Source organism: Ovis canadensis, chromosome 4, assembly GCF_042477335.2.
Source record: "Ovis canadensis isolate MfBH-ARS-UI-01 breed Bighorn chromosome 4, ARS-UI_OviCan_v2, whole genome shotgun sequence".
Lineage (NCBI taxonomy): Eukaryota > Metazoa > Chordata > Mammalia > Artiodactyla > Bovidae > Ovis > Ovis canadensis.
Window position 1 is genome coordinate 85,397,038 of NC_091248.1, and position 9,086 is coordinate 85,406,123.

General features: G+C 41.2%; 1 non-coding gene across 1 annotated transcript; it reads right to left on the minus strand.

Moving 5' to 3' along the window:
- Nucleotides 1-2,198: 2,198 nt before the first annotated feature.
- Nucleotides 2,199-2,325, minus strand: LOC138439895 (small nucleolar RNA SNORA27). The gene has a single exon (XR_011256838.1). It is a non-coding gene; the product is annotated as a small nucleolar RNA SNORA27 (small nucleolar RNA).
- Between the last annotated feature and the right edge of the window lie 6,761 nt (nucleotides 2,326-9,086).

Below are 9,086 nucleotides of genomic sequence, written 5' to 3' on the forward strand. Positions count from 1 at the left end.
TTATGTTGTTGTTGTTGTTACTTTTTTCTCTTCTCCCTGCATTACTGTTACTATTTTCTTTGTTTATTTTGATTCCCATCTTTCATATTAGAAATTATCCTCAAATGTCTGTTGAACTTTATCATAACAATCATGTTTAAGGTGGAGACTTAAAGACTTAGTTGGAGTCTTTACATAGAGAGGTTAACTCTTTACAGGGAAAGCTAATTGATTAGTTTATCATATAAAAGAGCTTGTGATTCAAAAAACCAAACAAAGAAAAAAATCTCCCCCCAAAATGTGTACCTAAAAATAATCCTACATTCATGTATAGGGGTTCACATATTAAGAATGCCTTAATTAATGAAGTAAAAATGCTCATTGCTGTTTTTATACCTTAGAGTTAGTTAATGATCAAATATTTTTATAGCCTTTTCTTGAACACCTTGACTAATGGAAGCCCACTATAAACCAAGACAGTCCATTTTTTGGGAACAGGTCTATTGTCAAAAAGATATTCTTTGATCCAAATACATCTCTGTTATGTTTATCCCTTTGTCTTATTTATACTTATTGGATATATTAAAATCCAATCAAAAGACTTCTTGTCTACTTGGAGCTTTTAACATAGTTTATATTAATCCTATATCAGACTACATCATGAGAAACGCTGGGCTGGAAGAAGCACAAGCTGGAATCAAGATTGCCAGAAGAAATATCAATAACTTCAAATATGCAGATGACACCACCCTTAAGGCAGAAAGTGAAGAGGAACTAAAAAGCCTCTTGATGAAAGTGAAAGAGGAGAGTGAAAAAGTTGGCTTAAAGCTCAATATTCAGAAAACGAAGATCATGGCATCCGGTCCCAACACTTCATGGGAAATAGATGGGGAAACAGTGGAAACAGTGTCAGTCTTTATTATTTTGGGCTCCAAAATCACTGCAGATGGTGACTGCAGCCATGAAATTAAAAGACGTTCACTCCTTGGAAGGAAAGTTATGACCAATCTAGATAGTATATTGAAAAGCAGAGACATTACTTCGCCAACAAAGGTCCATCTAGTCAAGGCTATGGTTTTCCCAGTGGTCATGTATGGATGTGAGAGTTGGACTGTGAAGAAAGCTGAGCACCAAAGAATTGATGCTTTTGAACTGTGGTGTTGGAGAAGACTCTTGAGAGTGCCTTGGCCTGCAAGGAGATCCAACCAGTACATCCTAAAGGAGACCAGTCCTGGGTGTTCATTGGAAGGAGTGATGTTGAAGCTGAAACTCCAACACTCTGGCCACCTCATGAGAAGAGTTGACTCATTGGAAAAGACCCTGATACTGGGAGGGATTGGGGCAGGAGGAGAAGGGGACGACAGAGGATGAGATGGCTGGATGGCATCATCAACTCGATGGACATGAGTTTGAGTGAACTCCAGGAGATGGTGATGGACAGGGAGGCCTGGTGAGCTGTGATTCATGGGGTCGCAAAGAGTCAGACACGACTGAGTGGCTGAACTGAACTGAACTGATATTAGTAATTTAATTTTTCTGGGCTAGCACTATAAAACCAATACCTCTGTTTCCCTGAAAATAACAGTAAAAAACAAAACAAAACAAAAAAAACATATCCCCCATCCAGTCTCTCAAAGATAATCCTGGACTATTGGGTGCTTAGACTTGTATTCTGTTGAGATATAAAGATGCCAACTGAAGTATTTAGAGAGCATAGATTCTGTAATGTTCTGAAGAGTTTACTGCTGTGAGTGGGTGGCAGATGAAGACTAGATTTGGTTAGGCTGGGAGCCAGAAAAGACCCTGTATCAGCTACACTTTGGGAGTCTTGAGACAAGAGTTATCCAGATAGGTCATAACTTCAATGACACCAGGAAGCTCCTTACCTTTTGACATTTTACAAGAGCACAATACATGGCTTTATTCCATATCTACACTATACCAACAAGGTTAAAGAGAACAAGCCTGTTCTTTCACAGCCACTCCACACAAATCCTGGCGCATAGACATTATGCAACAGGGTGGCCAAGGAGCTTGGTAAATCTTTTACAAACAAAAGCCATTTGTTCCCCCTATATACAGCCAAAGAGAAGCTAATGACAAACAGCTACCAACACATAGGGGTCACAGAGGCAAAAAATCCTCAGCTTAAAAACAAACAAACAAAAAAACCATTCTTAAGCTACCATCTGATTCCTTTTTTTTTTTTTTTTTTTTTACAATGTTTCCTCTGACAGGTTACAAGACAAACACCCAGTTTGCCTGAGTTTTAAAAGGTTGTTTCCTTTGCCCCACTTGAATGACCAATAAAGACATAAGTCCAATTGGCAAAGTGAAAGGGGGTGTCATCTGATTCCTTTAAAAGCCTTCACAGATCATCTTCAGAAAGTGGAATCAAGAGTGCTGTGCAACATAGGGAGCCCCAGCCTGGTGCTCTGTGATGACCTAGAGGAATGGGATGAGATGGGGGAGGGAGGCTCTAGAGGGAAGAACCATATATAGAATTATGATTATAATTCACCTTGTTATATGGCAGAAACCAACACAACACTGTAAAGCAATTACCCTCCAATTAAAAAAATAAATTTAAAAAAAAAAGTCTTGTAAGCTTTCTATCTCACATTTCCTCCCTTACCATTAACATCACAAAGGTGGATGAACTTCCAGACTCGAACCTGGCTCTACCCCAGCACCTGGCTCTCTTGCCTTTGAGGACCAGCCAAGAATGAACTCAGCTGGAGAGAATGTGCAGGGAGTTTGGGAGCCAGGAAATCAGGAGCAGAATAAACCCTTCTCCCGAGGTGATGGGCTCCACAGCTGTCCCAGCCTCAGAATCCTGCAGTGCCAGTCAGGAGCCTGGCTCGACCCCACCACGCCTGGCAAGGGGTCTTTTTGTTGTTATTCTTTCTCTTCCTCCTCTCCTGATTCCAGGCCCAGTGTTTGCTTGTCTTGCAGCCAAAGATAAACTCCAGGCATTCAGAAGGATACTCTAAATATCCGAATAGAGCACTGCCTGGGAAAAGGAACCATTTGTCTTAGGATGCTTTCCTGTTTGCTTTCTCCTGCTCAGCTCATTCTGACTAGGCAACACAGGGCACGTGGATTCAAAGTCTCAGCATTTCAAAGTATCATGAAATGTATCAAAGCTAACCCCATTTCATCCTTGAACCCCACATTCCCACCATTCTATATGCATCTTCCATCTTTCTTTTATTGACATCAAATTTACTGTTTCCTTAAGAAGTGCCCATATTTGCAGACAGTGCTATTAGAATTCTCTTCTTTCTCTGCATTCGCTGAAGACATTTAAAAAAAAAAAAAAGACAAATTTGTGAGTGTGTATGCTGTGGACAGGAACTTTCTCCATTCCTGATATATGTGCTTCGTTGGGTCTGACTCTTTGGGACCCCATGGACTGTAGCCTACCAGGATTCTCTGTCCATTGAATTCTCCAGGTAAGAATACTAGAGTGGGTTGCCATTTCCTTTCTGGGAGATCTTCCTGACTCAAGGACCAAACCCATGTTTCCTGTGGCTTCTGCATTGGCAAGTGGATTCTTTATCACTGAGCCACCTGGTGTTTTTGTTCAAAAGCTTGGGAAGTCTTTCTTCAATGTATGGTATACTTAAAAATTAGAAAGACATTGGGATTTATCCCTTTAGAGGAGCAGGACTGAAAACAAAATTCTAAAGGACATTGTTGTGTTTAAAGTTGTGCTCATTTGAAAGAATCCAGCAGACACAGTGGGAGACAAGAAGATTACTTATTGCCTTCTGGAGAGGATAGTTGATCTAGCAAATGCCATATTCCACTCCAGCTCAGCAAGAAGCCTGTGTGTTCAGTGACTTATTAAATGCAAAACATGTACAGTCTCCACTGAATAATAAATAGATGCAAACACCCCCTAAATATGACTAGGAAGAGAGAACAGAGACAGTAAACATGAGACACAGGCTAAAGACAAACGAACGGTGCAGAGTCAGAAGGGGCTGCTGCTTGTCGAAAACTGGTGCTTCACAGAAAGGTGACTTCTGGACAAGGCAAGCGATAGGGCTCAGAGGGGCACACCAGGGCTGTATGTACTGGAAGTCAAGTCACACTTGCAAGATAAGGATGAACATGACTTGTTACAGTCTGAAAATAATTGGATCTCTACCACACGAGGACGAAAGTAGAATGGGGACAATCTCTGCTGCCCAGGAATTCAGCGTGCCAATTAGAAAGCCATGGGCAGGGGCAGCATCAGAAGGTGCCACATAGCATTATGAATGTTCCCCTGTCTCTGGGCAGACACTTGTGGGCTCTGGCGAGGACATAATGGATGGTGACTGAGTTTTGTGCCCTCCTCAGCACAGGAGGTGATGTCCACAAAGCCAAGGGCCAGAAGCACATGGGGGTTGGAGAACGGACACTTTCCTTCTGTTTTTAAACCATTCAGTGAACAGCTGGGTACCGAGAAAATGAGCAGGTGATTTCAGATTTACGAAGCTGCATGCTGACCCCCTAGGCAGAGCCTTTGAGAACAGAAGGTAGGAGGCTGACAGAGATAGGTAGATGTGGGCATCTAAACCTAAAACACTAACTCTGATTACATATGGACCCTTGAGCCAGCTGCTAGACAGGACTATCAGGTGCCAGGGAGCTGTCCCTCTCTCAGCATGGAGAAGCCAGATAAGGACCACCATTTGGTGAAGATTTCTGTTGACTAAGTTAATTCTTGAATTGAGAATGTAATTTAAAATCCCTACTGGTGATAATTCTATGTTTTGGATTTACTTCTGCAAGCTTCTAGAATTTTCCTGTGCCTACTGTTGCCATTTATTGATAACAAATTCATTTCCACTGGTGGAAGGGTCTCCAACCCATCCCCCACCTTTCCTTCCTGAGTCAATGAGAACAAAAATGGGAGGAAACGAAGGTGGGAGATATGCAAAAACTCTCACACAGAAAAAGCAATATCACATTAATTTAATAACAATTCCAGTACTTGCAAGAGAGTGTGGAACATTAAACAAGCTAAGTGGCCTGAGCATTATTGTTCACAGATATCTGCTGCTCCTCCCTGAGAGGGTTTTATTTTCTTACCCACTTGGGCACATGATGTGCTTTCCAAAATGAAATGAAAGCAGAAATGACATGTGTTATGTGTCACTTTACGCACAGGCTTAAAGACCACTATAAGGTATTCCTCTTTTTTCTCTGCCAGGAGATCGTTCCTAACAGGGGCTTCTCCTTCACTGTGGGTCCCTAGAATGGAGGTGATGTGGAGCACAGACAGATCTGATCTTGAACAGACAGGTAGAGTGAATGAGAAATAAACTTTTAATATTATATGCCACTGAAATTTGAGGATCTTTTGCTCTAGCAGCATAATCTGGCCTATACCAATTAATACAAAGTACCCTTAAAGTATAAGTCAATTTTGGTTTTGAAATATGTGTACATTAATTTAAAAGATTGATAAGCACTATAGCAAAATAGTAGTGATTATTTCCTAGGTTGCGGATAATGAATCTTTTCTTCTTTATGCTTTTCTATAATTCCTAAATGTTCTTCAGTTAACAAACATTGCAATTAATATTAATAAAAAACATACACATTATGTTCTTTAAAAGGCAAGGTAATCAATCCGTGGTTAGACTGAAAGTTCTATTGTTAGTCTCACCACTCATCCTAAAGTATGGGACTTTGGGTGACAAGTGTAGCATCTTTAAAAATATCCCTAAGATCTGCACCATTAACCCCAGCTGACCTCCAGTACCCCTTCATCCTTGATTCCCCTCAGCCCACAATTCTCCAAGCCAGACTTGACTGCAATGTGTTGAGGTCCCCATCTGCAATGTGGCAGTAGGCAAAGCTAACATTCACTTAGCACAGAAGAGCCTCCATCCTTCTTGGGAGCTGTGTGAACATGGCCTTCTCTTGTTTCTCATTTGTGATCACCAGAATCAAAGGACTTCTCTTCTAAGGCTTATTCCTTCACTATCAAATGTAAAAATGTTTATCTCTGGGTATGGGAATAGAGGAAATACCCCTTTCCTGAAGATTTATCAGGAAATTAATAATGTATTCCAGAATTAAAACACCTTGGTACCCCTACTTGAAAAGACCAAGAAGGGATTTTAAAAGCATATCAGGGTGAATTAGGAAACCCACCATAATCAGAAGGTCATGGCCTCACTCTTGGTCTTTTCAAGTAAGGGTACCAAGGCGTTTTATGCTAATTACATTATTAAATTCCTCTATGACTCAGTCAGGACAAGAAACACTACGTGCGATAACAAACAGCTAAAAACCTTTGTAACATCATTACCACAATAGCCTTGGTTATTTTTCTCACTTCTAGGCTAATGTGAGTCAAGAGGCTCTCCTGAGTGGATTTTCTAAAGCAGTGACCCCCAAAGAAGATTCCTTTTATGTTGAAACTCTTTTTTCAACAATTGCACTATGGTTGACATTAGAGGGGAAAGAGAAAGTGATCATACAGGGACTTTTATGCAATATCTGAAAGTGATAGACATCATTTCAGACCACATTCTGCTGTTTAGAAAACCACTAGATGCACCTACCAAACGGAGAGGGAAACTGGGAAATGGAATCTTCTTTGTGCTCAAGAAAACATAAATAAGATGGGTAAGCATACAGCAGGTTGCTGACTCACTTTTATGTTCTTGTAATCAAATATCGATTTTATTCTTTCTCTAGCACAAGGAACTCACTCACTTCTTCCAAGATGAGCAATTCAAAGTTCTATCCAATTGTCAAATCCAAAGTTTTGAGTCTTGGATCTCTGGGAGAAGTGCAGACTTCCCCATCAGGTCCAAATGAGACTCCTTTTGATCTGATAGCCTATGACCTAAAACAAAAAACTGCCCATCCCATTACCCAACCATATAAACCCCAATGATGGGAAATACATCAAGGACAGCTTCAACAAACCCCTCCATTTGGAAGATGATGAAGGGAAGTCCCATGTCAGTCACTGAACCATAAGAATTCTGAAGTCGAACTGAGCAAATGCTCCAAAGGGCCCCAACCCTGGAGAGGGGACAGTATCTCACTAGGCCAGGCTCTGTTCTCTGGGTAGAACTCCTCTGCCCACTGTTCTCTAGGGCCTCTGGCTCTGCCCACAGAGGCTCCTCTTTGTTTGTTGTTCTCCTTGCTTTGAGGGCAGCCTCATAGGAATTAAACATTTAAAGCTGTCTCCTTCCAGCTTCATGTATCAATATGCCTGCCACCCACCTATATCCCAGCTATGCCCTTTCCATGAAGAAATCAAACTTTGGAACTATCAGGTTTCAATCCAGAAAACAGAAAGTGTGCTTGATATTCTGAACAGGAAGAAGTTGAACCCAGGGAGTTAGAGAACATGCAATTGGAAGGTCATGAGAGCATAGCTCAGGGAGGCCACTTTCGAGAAATCCAGAAACACAGGGTGGGAAGCCACCAGTCACAGCTTCTGCAGCACAAACAAGTTGATTCTTGGCAAGACTTTCAATGCGTTGGAAGTCACTGCCAATGATCTCAGTTGCCTGTAGGACAGAGGTAGATTATTCTTAGCAAGATGTTGTAACGTAAGCCACCAGCAAATCCTACATCAGCTGTCTGCTCATGCTTCTACAAGGATAATAGCTCCTCCTTTCCTCCTGCCTTCCAGATTTCCAGAGGGTACCCACTTTGGTTGAATCTGACAGAGACTCTCCTGACAGTCTGGGAAATGTAGTTTCCATGTTTTATCACTCTGTGGTTCAAGAAGACTTCTTAGCAGTGTGGCAGTGATATTGAAATTCAATAATAATATTCTGCACACTGTGAATATTCTTCACAGCAGTCATTAAAAGTCATGACCATCTTGACCATTATTTTTTCCTGCCTCATATTTGCATCTGTATCTTCCTTGTATGTTCACAGTGAATTTGAGCACAAAGCACATCATTCTGTATCATGAAAAAAGTAAAGATTTCTTCAGGGTATAAATTCTTGTCTCTAAACCAGGAACCTCAAGTAAATCTGATCATTGGCAAACATTATTGCCAAGTGGGAAAACTATACGATGGGAAGTGAGCCTGGTGAGTCCAGCCGAGAGTTTGATACTAGTATGCTACCTGAAGGAAGGTTATGTGCCTGCTCCAGATTTTGTTCTCATCTGGAATAAAGGGACTAGACTAGATACATGGTTTCCAGACTTTCATATCACTTTGGAACCCTTCTTCAGGTGAAGTCTAATGAGGAGTTCCAATAACTGAAATAGATAGTGAAGGGGCTTGTGCGTGCATACTCAGTCACTTCAGCCGCGTTAGACTCTTTGCGACCCTATGCAGTGTAGCCCACCAGGCTCCTCTGTCCATGGGATTCTCCAGGCAAGAATACTGGTGTCGGATGCTGTGCCCTCCTCCTAGGGGATTTTCCCAACCCAGGGATCAAACCTGCATTTCCTGCATTGCAGGCAGATCCTTTACCGCTGAGCCATCAGGGAAGCCCCATGAAGGAGCTACTTGTTCGTAATAGAATAGACACCTGGAGCCCAGCATTTCCTGTGGCAGCTCTAGATAATCTTTTAAGCTCCAGAGGGCACAGTTTTAAAACTCCTAGATGAGACAATCTGTAAAATATTCTATCTACTTCTAAAGTAATATGACACAATCACTTTCCAAGTCTTGATTGTTGAAGATAATGCCAAATGCTTATTTAAAAAAATATATATATATTCAGCAAGCTCTAAGGCTACTTTGTATTCATATATGAAAGGCATACTCAATATAAAATGGGTGATTTTCTTATAGTCTTCCACCTGCTAAAGTGAGCAGGTTCAATATTTTGAAAGCATTCTGTTTGTGACCCAAAACTCAGATTCCAAATGCTATATGACTTACTTCAAGATTTAATGTGTCATTATTCAAAAAATACTCTGATAGCTGGAATAATGCCACAGAAGAATGCCCATAAGCACTATAAAGAAAAATGAACAGGTGCTGCTTAGGGGACAGCAATTAGAGTTAACCAGAAACTGCTGACATTATCATAAACCAAGATTATTTCCAAGAGGGGAGAAAGAATTCCACAGCATTCACCAGAACTTCTCAGCTATATTAAGTGGAAGACCAGTC